Source organism: Bactrocera neohumeralis, chromosome 2, assembly GCF_024586455.1.
Source record: "Bactrocera neohumeralis isolate Rockhampton chromosome 2, APGP_CSIRO_Bneo_wtdbg2-racon-allhic-juicebox.fasta_v2, whole genome shotgun sequence".
NCBI lineage: Eukaryota > Metazoa > Arthropoda > Insecta > Diptera > Tephritidae > Bactrocera > Bactrocera neohumeralis.
The window spans coordinates 72,089,149-72,104,074 of NC_065919.1; the positions used below are offsets into that span (position 1 = coordinate 72,089,149).

Genomic DNA, 14,926 nt, shown 5'->3' on the forward strand with positions numbered 1-14,926 from the left:
GATAACTCTTGCCAACAGGTGCTACTTCGGACTGAGTAGGCAATTGAGAAGCAAAGTCTTCTCTCGACAAACAAAAACCAAATTCTATAAGTCACTCATAATTCCCGTCCTGCTATATGGTGCAGAGGCTTGGACGATGTCAACAACTGATGAGTCGACGTTGCGAGTTTTCGAGAGAAAAGTTCTGCGAAAGATGCGAAATTCGCATTCGATGGAACGATGAGCTGTACGAGATATATGACGACATTGACATAGTTCAGCGAATTAAAAGACAGCGGCTACGCTGGCTAGGTCATGTTGTCCGAATGGACGGAAACACTCCAGCTCTGAAAGTATTCGACGCTGTACCCGCCGGGAGAAGCAGAGGAAGAGGAAGACCTCCACTCCATTGGAACGACCAGGTGGAGAAGGACTGGCTACGCTTGGAATATCCAATTGACGCCACGTAGCGAAAAGAAGAAACGACTGGCGCGCTGTTGTTAACTCGGCTATAATCGCGTAAGCGGTGTCTACGCCAATTAAGAAGGAGAAGTTATGCTACCATATGCTTAAGAAAGCATGCCGCTGAGATGGTGTTATCAACAAGATAACCTTAAGAGTCCTTAAGAGTAGATAAGCAGCCTTTTCATTTCGAAATAATGAGCAATTGTGTATTTTACACCTATTACTTTGGCCAATGCTTTTTCTTGTTTTGAAAAAAATTTCAGGTTTAATATTCGGAAATTCAATCAATGAATTTATTGAGAAAGAACCGCTAGATTTTTTTCCTGTGGGGATATGTAAACTCTGAAGTCTATGCGGACTATCCCGCTTCGATTCAGGCCTTGGAGCAAACCATCACGCATGTAATTCGCCGTCGAAATGTCCGACGACCAACATTTGAAAGAGGTAATCTTCAAAAAATAAATGCCAAATAAAACAAAGTAAGGAACCTTGAAACGCATCACCCTTTAGAAACAAAAATAATTATTTTTTTTAACCGTCTTAAGCAAACTACTCTTTTATGAGATCCAACTAGAGTTTGTACGCTAAAACTGTTATTAATAATAAATTAATTAGTAATTGTAGTTTTTCATTTCAACAAAGAGCCATGTGAACTTTTAAAAATCAATTCTATCGATAAAAACATGTAAACATTCGCACTTCAAGACTTTAAATTTAAAATTCATTTTTATAGCTGAACACACTCCCGTGCGTTATTGCCGGTCGTATGAATGTTCGTATATTTCATATGCATGGCATGGATGACGTCTTATTGAGCGTTTTTCCGCGCTGTGCATTTGTTTGTGTTGTATTTGGCGAATAATGCGAGCATTTGCAGTTGAACTGTGAAAAAAATCGACTTTTTGCAATATTAATATATATTTTATTACGAGTATATCGCAATGTGTTTTTTTCGCATACATATTTTCAAAGTTTTTCCGGCTCAGCACCGTAGCTGGCTGGCTGGCACATTGCTGCCGAAGTGAGAATCACACTGAATAATAAAAAATTGCACAATCTGAGCGCACTTTTCGCTTACAGCGCGCATACTGTAGCGCTTTTCATTGCTACACTGCATCATTCATTGCTCACTATATGCATGAATGCCCACACACACACACACATACACCTGTACATATGCATTTTTGCTGTAAATACCCCGGTATAAAAACAATAAAATATGAATATATAAAATATTAATTCAACTGTTTTGCGAAAATAAACTTTTTATGCACTAGTAAGTGAGTTTGGTTGCTCACAACGGCAAAAGTCCGTTCGGCCCAATAATTTTATCATCAGCATCGGTACGCGGCAAACAATGGGCGGGCGCGCGCCGCATGTCCCACTAACGTTTCTTGCATACAACTTGGCTTTTTTGCCGCATGCACCATGCCACACTATGCCACACCATATACATATGTAAGTTAGCTTAGCCAGCGAGCGAGTAGGTAACTAGCGAACTAGCGAACTGGCAAACTGGCAAAGTGACGCAGCAGCAGCAGCCCAACGAACAGTCAAACAGTCGAACAGTAGTGAGCGAAGCAGCGGCGGCTCAACAAAGTTTCATGTGATTTTTCGTGCTCGTTTTTGTTTTTGTTAGCCACGTCCTTTAATCACGTGCCCGTTTCTGTGTTAACATTTAAACTGGAGCATTTTTCATATTTACAGTCTGTTTGTAGGCAATGTCTGTGTGCTCGTGTGGTAGTAGTTGTGTTGGCTAACTCGTGCCGCGCTGCTGCAACGACGAGGACGACAACGCCTGGGAGTTGCCTGATGAAAGTGTATGCATCGTCCTTTCACTGACGCAGGCCTACTTTGCCCAACACAGGACCTACATACCGTCCACGGCAGCAGCTTCAATTGATGTCATTTATGTTGGTTGGTAGGTTGTGTTTGCTTAATGTTTTCGATACGCTCGGGTCCTCGTTTTTGTTTACTATCTATTTATTTATTTATTTATTTCTTGCTTTTTTTTCTGCTCTTCACTGATTTCGACTGGATTCTGGCGCATGGCTATACATTAAAGCAAACAAATGTGATTTCTTTCCACGAGCATATAAACTCTCTGCTACTCCATATGCAAGCTGTACACACACAGAGACATACATACATACATAGGTGTAGCATGTCCAAGTGACGTGGCATGAGGCATGCCTTGTACTACGTGCATGTTTTTTCCAATGTTTAGCTTTTATGGACGGTGTCTGTTGGTCCAAAGCATTTGTCTGTACGGTCAGTGCGCGCTTGCTGCGCTTTCTTTACTTTTGCGGCCAGTCAGCAGCTACTTATGCACATAAATATACATATATATATGTATATATGGGTATGTGTGCGTCTACAGTTGCTTTGTATGCAGTGCGCACAAACGTGTTTACTACCCGTAATTAGGTTGCGGTTGCGGCGGCTCGTTTTCATTTCATTTTATTTCGATTTGCGACTTCATTTCACTTAGTCCTTTTTTCCACACTGTGCATGTGTATGAGTTGTGTGTGTCTGTGTGCGTCTTTTGGCAATGAATGTGAATCATACGCCATGTATGCTTAAGCAGGCGTTAGCAGGAGCGGCACATCCCTTTGCCAACCGCAAAGGAAATCCCGTATTTTGTTTAAGCGTGTGTGTGCGCTACTTTGCCCAACCGCTTTCCAAAATGCAGCACCGCAGACGCAGCAGTAGGGGTGGCTGACATGATTTAGAAACTCATTTTTGCGCTATAAGAAATGCCAATGGCATTCGCCAACTGGTATGTCCATCTGTGTATGCGCTTGTATACTCGTATATTAGCTGCTGTGCATCCTCGTAAGCCTTTATTTCGTGTGTGACCTCTTCACACATACTCACCATCATTGTATGCACTTAACCACCAGCATGCCGGTGTATATGTGTGTGTGTGTATGTGTGCGCGTTCACATAAAGGCTCATATCTTGGTTTGTCAACCAGTCCGTCAGCCTGTCGACTAAGAGTTTATCTATCACTCATACGCTACAGCGCAAGCCATAACAACAACAACAACGTTCATCACTGCAGCATCTAGTGCATACATCCGTGTATTAAGTGCATGTGGCACGCACACACACACACGTTTCACATTCGTGTAGTTGCCAGTGTTTGTGTTGAACCCCTTCGTATTCAGCATTTGCATTTGTAAACAAAGCCTAAGTGTGAGCTACGAATTAAAGGGATGTGTGCTATCAGTAAGTTTAAGTGGTGATGAGTATAGTGAGCATGGACTTGAAATCATAGAAATTTGTGTGAGATGAGTGAACGGAAATTAAACGGTGTTGCATATTCTATATGAGTCGTCTATATGCGATTCAACCGTTTAAATCGGCGTGCTCCCAATTTTGGGCTCAAAGAAAACTGACACCATTTAAGGAACCTCGAAAGTATTATTTTTTCACTAATAATTTTTGGGCCAAATGGTTCAATGTAATGTGTTTTTGATATAGTTTAAAGAATGTAAAGTATTTTTAGAAATATACTCTTCCGAGAATCACGATTAGCGCTTTTTTTAGAGTAATGAAATCTTCGTCTAATAAATATTTGGAAAGTAGTGATGGAACTCAAATTAATTAGAATACTTTCAAACCTGATAAACGCCAGTCTTTATTATCGCTGTTTAAATCCAGTTTTAAGGTACAAAATTAAACAAAAAAAATTTCCTTGAGTCGAGCTTGAGGTTAAATTGAACACAAAAGTACCTCTCAAACCCACATCACTGCCTTTCAACAGTTAGGTTATGTTAGATGGCTGATCTAAGGAGATCGCACGTGGACTGCTATATGTAGTTTTTTTGTGAAGCCATAGAAAAGAATGACTCTAGTGTGCTAATAAATTAGCAAAACGGTACTTTGACTTGAAAATATTGTTCTAATTGTATTCTCAGCAACTTAAAAGTAGAAAAAAGTGAAATGCTCGATTTTTCATAAATTATTATTATTTTTTTGATATTATTTATTATTATTGTTGTCATTGATTGACAAAAAAAGCATTTTCCCACTATTTGAACACACATCTGTATTATGCCTTCAAAATGGGCCCAGAACCAACACAGGCATAACAACGCTTGATCCAATTTTTCATACCCTTGTTATAAACCTCGACAAGGATGGCCGGTGGGGCCTTCAGCGAATGACTACTTTTAATATCTACTTTTGATATCTTTAATGGACTCATGGTGCGTCCCGGAGCGGATATTTCAGTTTCGAAAACAGAAAAAAGTCACAGTGAGCCAAATCTGGCGAGCACGGTGGCTGAGGAATGAATCTCGTCTCGCGTTTGACCAGAAAGTTAGTCAAGTTAGTCACAGTGGTAAAAATCCATAAATTATCTTCACTAAACCAGGTTGTTTACGACGAATTGCTACGCATAGACGCCTCAAAACGGCCAAGTAGTACGCCTTTTGAACCTTTTGAGCCTGTATAACGAATATATGGTGAATCACACCACGGTAATCAAAGAAAACAATGATCATCTTGATTTTGGACTGATTTTGACAATGTTTTTTCGGTATCAGCTCATGATGAAGCGTCTTTCGCTAGATTGTTTCAATGTCCCGAGTCTTAGTACCGCCACCGTTGATGCGTTTGATGCATGTAGGGTGCTCAGCTACGTTGTCAAGCATCTCTTTTGCATCATCTACTTGACGTTGTTTCTAAAAAAGATTGAGATAGTTTGGTACGAGTCTTGCATTGACAGCTTCATACCCAAAATATTAACCAAAACTTGTTGAGTTGATCCATAAGAAATGTTGTGATTCTCTGCTGTCTTTCTGATGTTATCACGACGATTTTCAAGCACTGTTTCTTTCACTTTTGCAATGTTATCTTCATTAACAAAGGTGGACTCGATTATATATATGACAAGTTTTCGATGATTTCACGATCTTCACTGATTGCTCTCTGCCACTCGAATTCTTGTGATTGCGATAATGTAGATTCCCTAAAACACAACTGCTACTTTTCTTAAAAGATCGGCTTTTGGCCATACTCAGAATTTCTACCCTCATAGCAATCTACAACTAGCGAATACATAAAAAAAAAATTTTACCACTTTTGATGCCTATAATGCCTATGCCTCGAAATGCCTATGTATATGTATATGTATATGCTCCGAAAATAATTTGAATTTTGAAAAATTCTCTTGTAAACATATTCTTCAATAGTTAAACTTTGAAAAAAATCGATTTATTTTATTTCTAGACTAGAATCCTCCCTTAACTTTCCAATCTTCTGACACTTTTTTATTTTGTTTTATTTCGATGTAAGTAATTCAGTTAATCAGTTAACCAGCTTTAGCTCATTAAAAACGGGCTTTTTACTACGTTGACTGTTTTGCGCTCCTAAATGTAGGCAACGTTATTTTGTAGTACCCCACACAGTAATTGTTTGGCTAATAATGCGAAATAAGTAACTATCATGGCACTTATTACTTTATGCTATTTAAATTGTGAAATTGTGTTAAAAAAAATTAATATCTCTAAACAAAAATAAATTTTCATTCATATACAATAGAAAGAAATAAAAACAAAACCAAAAATTGTAAAAACAAAATAAAATTTTAATGAATATTGTCTACAGAGATTGCAACATTTCCAAATTGTATTCATTTTCCTCACAAGCTTTCAATATAAGCTTGAAATATGGTTTTTGTTTGAGGTTTATCTGTCAAACTATCAATTGCAACTTTCTTCCAGAAATCGTCAATTCTTTCGTCCATAAACCACAGACTCAGCTTCGTGCGTCATGGCAAGCGTACAAAATTGCACAGTTATAGGCCCGAACTGGCTCACTGGCGCACTGGCCGACTGCTTGACAGCCCACCTGCCCGAGAGCTGGCAGACATATCAGCATGCAATCCCTGCAATTTGTCACAGCCTCTGTTGTATTTCATAGGGTAGGCATTGCGCAATATGAATTCGCTGCTGAATATCTGAATGTGAAGACATGACACATACAAATACATAGGTGAACATACACACTAACACACACACATATATATTTATATGTAATTGTAAATATTCAAATTTAAGCTTTCTGCTGCTCGCTGGTGGTCCATCATGCACATTTATTTTAACATATGTACTACATACATACATATGAATGTATATTAGGTACATATGTAGATGTGTTTGTATGTTGGTCTTGTGCCGATTGTGTCGAGTTGTCACTGTGTCGGCTATTTAGTTGGTTGGTCCCTCGTTCGGTCGTGAGCTGGCAGTTTCTGAGCCGTTAAGTCGTTTACCGATTCTCTGTGTAATTGTGCTTACTTAATGCTTCGCTGTAGCCTCTGACTTATGCTGCAACGAAGCTGTCATTGCCATAGTCAAATGCTATGCAAGCATCGTACTCATTCGGCGGTACGCACACAATCGTCGTCGTCTTTGGTTACAATGCTTGCGTTATTTTCCTTTTGCTGTCATATGATGACATACATTCAAACGCATATGCGCATTCATGTATATTTATGTGTTGTTGTATTGGCAATAATGACTGTGTCCATTTGAATGCTGTGCGCTTAATCTGGCACCATCAATTACACGAACGGAACGCACAATGAGCGAGAGAGCGTGTGTTGGCCAATGCCGAGAGTGAGCGGAGACTACGCGCTTTAAGCTCCGTTTGGCGCATGCGCTATGTGTGAAAAGCTTGTGAGCGATTTAAAATGCTAGACATTTTTTCGCTTTAAATCTCAGCATGTTGTTGTTCTTAAGCTTGATGCTGCTCCTGCAGATTCAGCGCGCATGTAGTGAGCGGCCTGAGCACGCAATCCCGTGCAACAGCATCCACCAGCCAAGGGCGCAATGGTGTCTGCTGTTGCCTGCTGCCTATCCGGTGGGGTAAGGGTGCTAACGGCAGTATTGCGCTGCTTTTGAATATGCATATTGCCGTCTTGCTTGTGCACACGACGCTGTTGGCAGCTTCAAAAGCTGTACCGGAAATTGATTGCTGCCAAAGTCGACGCAGGCAACGCAGTCGCTGGCGAAAGGTAAAATCCTTGCCACCCGGTAAGCATGCATACACACGCAGTAGCAACAGCGAGGCGCAGAACGCCTTGAGAAGTGGGCTGGTGGGTTGGTGGGACGTAAGCCAAAAGCTGAAGCCTGTCGCGTATTGGAATGGGCAAAGTTACACGAAATATTTGAAACATATTTGCTGCTAAATCGTGAGATGTGATTTGCTGAAGCCAAAGCTGCATTCAGCGCTGCAACTTGCGTGGCATCAACTATTTCGCTTGGTTCGTGAGTGAGCGTGACTGCGCTTCGTACGTCTAGTTGTTGAGTCCAGTTCGCAATTTGTGTTGAGCAAAAATTCAAGTCAGCCAATAGTTGCGGCTCTCTTCGGCGGCATGTTGTTGTGATGCTGCGCTGCTCCTAGCCGTAGCCGTTCGAAGGATCTGCGCGACTTTCGCGTCTATAACAGTGTACCTTGCTGGCGCTATTTGTGGCAGTCGAACGCGAGCCCTTGGCTGGAAAGGGTACACAGCTCAGCAGCACTTACTCCATACTGCATACGGGCACCAAGCGAATAGTAAAAAAACAGAGAAACATACACACATACAAACATCCACACACAGTTTGGTGGTGCTAAAAATTGTGTAAATTAATGGAGACTTGAGAATTTAGACAATAAAAACATCTGTGAATAATTAATTAATTACAAATGCAACTTAAAGTAAATATTGTTGTTGTTTTTGTGTAATTTGGTAACGCTAATGTTTATTTAACGGTATTGGAATTGTAGTGAAAAGTTGAAGTTGAAATTGAAATTGAAATTGTGTGTGAAAGAAAAACTGGCAGCCTTTTTGCACCATCCACAAGCAGCGTTTTTTCCACGACTCCTTGCTGTTGTGTGTGTGTGTGTCAGTTGGCATGGTCATGTGTGTATGTGTGGGTGTGCGTTTGGCGGCGGTGCGGAGGATATCGAGTTCACCTTGCTGCCCCGCCGCGCCGCACGCCCCCACATTGCGTTGATTCGCACATATTGCGAGTTGCCATTGCCATTCCAATTGTTCTTGCTGCAGCACATATACGCATACGTGTGTGTGTGTGCTTGTTGGTGTGCGCTGGCAAACGCACACAGCCACACACATATTAAGTGATTTTTTACTATTTGCAATTTTAAAAAGCAACAATCATCTATTTTCCTTTCTGTTCACTGTGTTGACGCGAGTGGGCAGTGCAATGCTGCGGCGTTGAAGGCGGACAGCCAGCTACAATGGCAGCGCACTAACAAGAAACAAAAAAAAAAGCAAAAACAAAACCAAAAAAAGAAAAAACCATGAATAAATAAAAATAAATATTGCGGCGAGGTAGCGAACTTGCTGATGGCATAAGAATAGGAAAATCGCGATATGCGCAAAGTTCATGGCGTGGGCGGCTGTTGTGAGCTGCACAGTTTTTGTTTTATTGTTTCCAGCGCTTCAAGTGGGTTGGTTGTGGTCACAAAGTCTGCAGGCCGTGTTGGTTGTTAACGGTAAAGAGCCTGCACTTGCTCGTTGTTGCAAAGTTGCAAAAATAAGCTTAAATGCAGCGTGACTTGATGCGCGGCAGTGTACCCTCCACTTCAAATAAATCATATGTATATGGTATTTATTGACGCCGTTGTCTATTCAAAGCAACGCAACACCCCCTACTGCCATGCTATATAATATGTCTGCCAGTTAAAATTAAATATGTCGACTTAAAATTAAAGTTCAGCCACTTGTTTATATTTTACGTAGTGCGCGCGCCTATAAGTATGCTATAAATTTGGTTTATGCGCTACTTCAGCATAGTTTGACTAAAAATTAAAGCTCAAACAAACAGTGCTGGCTTAGTGCACCACTTTTGGTGGAGGCTTTCGCGGAAATCGAATGTAAAAGCGGAAATCATGAAAAAAAAAACGCAAACTTAATGAAACTGGACAGAGGCTGCTCAGTCCTCCAGCTACCAGTTTCATTAAGTTTGCGTTTTTTTCCCTTCCTTCTTTCCATGCGATTTCCGCGTCAATCCAACTGTTTGTTTTTGTTTTTGCTGTCACGTAAATAGCCGCCGTCGCCGCTGCCGCCCACATTACGGCTGCCTACTCAACTTAATTAGAAAATTTGAAAACAACTCGCTAAAAAGATTAAAACACAGCAAATAGAGAAGAAAACGAAAAGGAAAATGAAAATGAAAAATGTTGTAATGTAAGGGTCGTAGAAAAGGCGCTTAATGGTTGTTGTAACGCTCTTAAACTTTTTCACTCGACGCGCTTAGCAAAAGGAAATTGAACAGTGTTCGATACGATAAAGAAAGCAACAAAAACTTATACAAAAACAAAAAGAAAAACAAGAAAAACATACAATAAACGCACTGAACTTTGAAATAAATGCAAAAAAAAGAAAGGAAAAACTTTGTCTACGTCTGCGTTTGGACTTGGACTTGGTCTCTATGTTACAGCGTAAGGAGCGTAGAGGAGCGTAGCCACGGTGTGTAAAGCACACGCACGCATACGAACTCGCAAAAGTACACACACACACTCCATTTTCTACATCACTTCGTGCCTGTGCATCTGCCTAGCGGCTCAGCACCTGCCCCCAGCCTCAGACTCAACCTCAGTGCGCCGCAGTGCCAACCAGCCAGCGTCGGATTGAGATTCAGTAACAGTAAAACAGCATCAGCATTAGCGGCGTCAGCTCCCCCAAACTTTGTGCGCGCTGCCAACATCAAACGGTCGCGCGCTCAGTGTTCATTATACAAAAGAGAGTTACTGCTGCTGCTACAGCTGCGTGTGTGTGTGTGTATTGCTGACTGAGTGCTGTTCGGAGTTGTGCTTGTATATACTGCTGCCTTCACCCCAAAATCTCTTATTGATTTTGGATTCAAACACACACGCCGCCGTCGTTATCGTCCTCGTCCTCGTCGTCATCATCATCATCGTCGTTGTTGGTGTCGTGTGTTGCTGTAGCTGACTGCTAACGAGAGAGGCAGCCGCCACAAAATTCAACATACAGCAGCCAGCAAACGCATACAGTGTTTGTTGCAACGAGCTTGGCGCACGGCCGGGCAGTCAAAGTTGGGTACGACGTTGAGCGGCGTGGCGCGAAGCAAAGAAGTGTGGCAAGCTTGTACGGTACTGTCGCACGCCCACCCGCTAACCGCTCATCCAGCCAGTCAGGCAAGCAGTCAGTGAGCCAACCAGCCGTGAAGATGCTAGCAATATTGTAGTAAGTATGACTTTGCCACTTTTTACACAACTTTTCTTTTTGGCTCAAGTTTGCTTTAGACCTTTTTGTTCAATTTCGTATTTCATCTACTTTTTTCCGTTCAGTTTCTTTTAAAGTTTTATTTGCCAGCTTTCATATTATTGTTGCTGCTTATGTTACAGTTACAGTTACAGTTACTCTTGGCTTAGATTTCGCTTTCCGTTTTCATCACTACATTTGCTTGTATTGTATGTAGCCGTGTGCCGCCTAGTTGGCGGTGCGTGTCCCGCTGCGTTTGAGGATGCGCTCCTCGTCCCCCGCTTAAATACATTTGCACCGCTCCTCCTGCGCTTTTATTGAGAATTCGTTGGTGAATTGGCCGCAGCATTTTAAAATGTTTCATAAATTTTTCAATTTGTTTAATTTATTTCGTGTTTTTTCGTTCGTTCGGTTTTCCCGTCCTCTTTGTATTTGATATGCCACAAGAATTTCGTAAATTTAAACAATTCTCGCCGCAGTTACTTTTCGCACGACACAATTCGGTCGTCGTCGATACACGCGCTGACACACTCGACGCAGGGCCGGTCCACCGTCAAGCTGCTCGACTTGTTTGGTGTTTGACTTTTTGCTCCTCCGTTCGTTTGTTAGCTCGTTCGTTCGTTTAATTTAATTAAATTTTCCTTTGCGGTTTTTATTTGCAACATCTGACGTGGCAGCCATTTGCAGTCGAGCAACTAGCAAGTTCCCGTAAATGTTATTTCAGCATATTCTTTAGCCCGATATAATTCGTTCTTTGCATTTTATTCGGTATTTTTTTCTACTTGCCTTCGCCTTGCTTGTTTTTATTCGTGTTATGACGTTGCTGCTGCTAGCTGGTGGTAGTGGTAGTGGTAGCAGTCGCAATCGTGTTGTTTCTTCTCTCATTGCTGTTGTCATTGGCGTAGCTGTAGCTCTAGACGCCTAACTGCCGTTATATCTATATCGTTCACGTAGTTGGGGAAACTTTCTGCACAGCAGTTGATTAATCGGAAATACCAATTTAATTAAGAAGAAATTTTCAACTTCCTGCAAATGTTTGTGCTTAGCTTAGACATAGACGCTGGAGCGTGCGAAAGATGTTGATTTAATTGAGAATTAAAAAAATTGATTTTTTTTTTCTCAATTTAAAACGTTGCTGTTTGTGTTATCACGTTCGTAATTTATGTTGGTAGCTTTGAAGCGGAAATTTAAAAAATCAGCAAAAATTAAGAAAAAACTTAAATGGATTAAAAGCATCATTCTAGTGCAGAAATGATGAAAAAATTTTGTGCAACTACTTTTCACTTGAGAAAAAGTTTAAAATACGCAAAATTGTAAAATTAACGGTTTTTCACTTTATTCACTTTCATTTTTTGATTTAAGCTATAGCAAGTTGCCATTTTTCTCATCAAACGCTAAGTGGTCTGATTCCGAAAAGTGCTATGCGCGAGCTTGCATCCTTTTTCAGCGTCTTTATGTCTGCTTAGCAATTGATATTCAAGCATTCATCGGCACATTTAGCTTATAGAAATTGAAATTTAGTGTAATGGCCTCGCCATTACATGGACTGAGCTTTAAAATATGCTGCTAGGTATGAAAGTCACGTCAATACCGTTAAGCCTTGCTGTTTATTTGATGTAGCTTTTAATACTTAATTGCGATTTAGTAGTTACACCGTTATATTATGTGCATATCGGGAAGAACAGGTAGGGTTTAATATAAATCACATGGCTTATGCTCGTATATACATACATATGTATGTACGCTTGTATATTGAGCCTGCATGCTGCGATTTGTTGTAAATTTCAAGTGAATCAGTTAGTCTGCTAATTCTCTGTACTTCCATTTCGTGCGAAATGTACTTCTGAGAAAATCTCAGGTAGAATTTCTCAAAACACAACTGGAATAAACGAAAACATAAACTCCAGGGCGAGCATTCAAGTTTATTAATATTAAGGATTTGAAGAAATAACAGCCTGAAGTAGTTTGAGTTGTTATTTTCTCAGTCTCAGTCTCAGTTATTTAGAATAAGCACCTTGCCGTTGTTCTAAAAAAAAATTAACTAAAAGTAAAAAAAATCGTTTGCATTAGATTGCAGGTTGGTTTACCGTGTATCTCAAATCTTTCCCATCAATTCCTTCATGATTATGATATTTTTGAAATCGGTTGCCATATTAAGCAAAGAAAATTGTATACAGTTGTTCTAGTTTATTGACTGCTCAATTCCTTACGCGTTTACAATAGTACATACAAATTTAATTAGTCTAAAAGGTTACGACGCATGAGGCCAAATGCCGCCAGACATGTCAAGTAGTAGAGTGCTCTCGACTTGTTTGTCAAACGAAAAATTTGAAAAAGCGATTGCTAAGACAGCCTCAAAAGGGAATTTCTCTTTTGAAATGAATCCACTTTCACTTGGCCACTCTGTAATAGCATGCCGCTTTACCTTAACACTATATTTCTTTGATTGCGACGGCGTCTTTCTTGATATTTCGAAATGGCGTGCACATGAAGAAAATGAAAAAAGAGCAAAAAATAGTAAGATCTTTTAATTTAAATTTCGTGCGAAAAACCATTCGTCGAAATATTTTTTTTCTAGGTTGGTTTGACTGTCAGTGACATCTGTGCCAAATGTCACGTCAAAATAATCATCAAGGTTTAGTATACGCTTGCCTTACTGAAGTACATAAAATGCATTCGGGGGATTTTTAAGATAAGTGATATTATTCAACAAAGAAGTTCTTTTGAATTTTGTGTAAATTTATGGTGCCAAAATGTTCAGAATGTTGGAAAAGGCTTTCGGTGACAATTGTTTGTCGCAATTAAGTGTTTTTGATTGGTAAAAATTGTTCAAATGGGTCAAGAACGCGTTGATGACGAACCACGTCCCGGATGGCCATCAACATCAACTCATGATCCACACGCTAATAAAAAAATGAATTGGAGCTTGATGATTAACAGTCAGTTTGGATTGGTTCCAAAATCACGCGATTCTTTCAAAAAACAGCGTCACATTAACGTCTGTGAAACAAAGCTTTCTGACTTCCAGGACGGATCTATGCTTACGACCCGCAAACAGACAAACAATCGGCCGAATATCGCAGCAAAAGTGAGCCGAAGCTGAAAAAACACGTCAAAGCAGGTCAGAAATCAAGATAATGTTGACAGTTTTCTTCTATTATCGAGGTGTGGTGCACTCCGAATTCCTTCGAATCGGCCAAGCTGTCAACAAGGAATACTATTTGAGTGCTATGCGTTGTTTGCGCGAAGCTATTCGTAAAAAGAGGACAGAATTATGGGCTAACAGCTCTTGCTTTTTGCACCAAGATAATGCACCATACTACTTACTATATTGATTCTTCACGAGTTTTCGGCAAATTATCATCCAATATTGTGCCGCAGCCAACGTATTCGTCTGATTCAGCTCCGTGTGGCTTCTAGCTATTCAGCAAACTCAAACGGCCGCTTGGGGAAACCGTTTTGAGTCAATTGAAGACATTAAACGTGATTGAATACCATTTCGGAAACTGTTAACAACTGTTTTCAGGATTGGAACAAACGTTGGCACAAGTGTTTTGGGGCCAAAGGGGATTACCTTGAATGAAACGACAAAGATTTTGAAGAATAAATTAAGAATTTTAAAATTATGAGCAAAGTCCTGCTATATTTTCCTCATAGTAGTAGGCTATGGCAGTCCGATTACAACAATATACATATTAAGAGATTGTTCTTTTTGAACAATATTCAGTACCAAGTTTGGTGAAGACTTCTAGTCTTAAATAAACAGCTTCTTGGGGAGAAATGAACAAAATTTCAGTTTTATATCTCAAAAACTAAGAGACTAGTTCGCGTATATCCAGACGGACACTTCTTAATTCTTCCGAATATACTTTGTTTTTGTTTTTCCACATCGAATTAGACAACGTTTCGGAGTTTTCTATAATCTAAGCATTGCCGTTAGGAATTAGGAAAAAAAAATACCCTTAAACGGTGAAACGAATATGTCTCGCTGAGCAATTTTCATTTTCTCTTTTAATTAACAAAGAGTCAAAATATCATGCCATTTGTGATATCACAATTAAGCTTGGTAAAATTTTCAGATATGAAGAAACACGCTAGTACTCGTAATATTGGCGATTAAATGTCGCAGTTAGACGTGCTTGAACACTAATTCGCAGTTTTATTGCTAAATTCATGCCTGCTGCGTTTATTGGCTCATTTGCTGTCATATATGTATGTATGTAGCTGTCTTCGATTCGC

General features: G+C 40.1%; 1 protein-coding gene across 8 annotated transcripts in view; it reads left to right on the forward strand.

The window, feature by feature from the left end:
- Positions 1-14,926, forward strand: part of LOC126751455 (peripheral plasma membrane protein CASK) — a 98,937-nt gene that overhangs the window by 29,802 nt on the left and 54,209 nt on the right. The window contains exons 1-2 of one of the 8 annotated variants that reach the window (XM_050461757.1): positions 7,919-8,208; positions 9,720-10,669. The exons of 4 other annotated variants lie outside the window; for them this stretch is intronic. The gene's annotated coding sequence lies outside the window, so the exon portion shown is untranslated. Of the gene's footprint in view, positions 1-7,918; positions 8,209-9,719; positions 10,670-14,926 lie in introns of those variants that run through there. 3 more of the 8 variants (XM_050461765.1, XM_050461783.1, XM_050461775.1) reach the window with 3 other exon arrangements.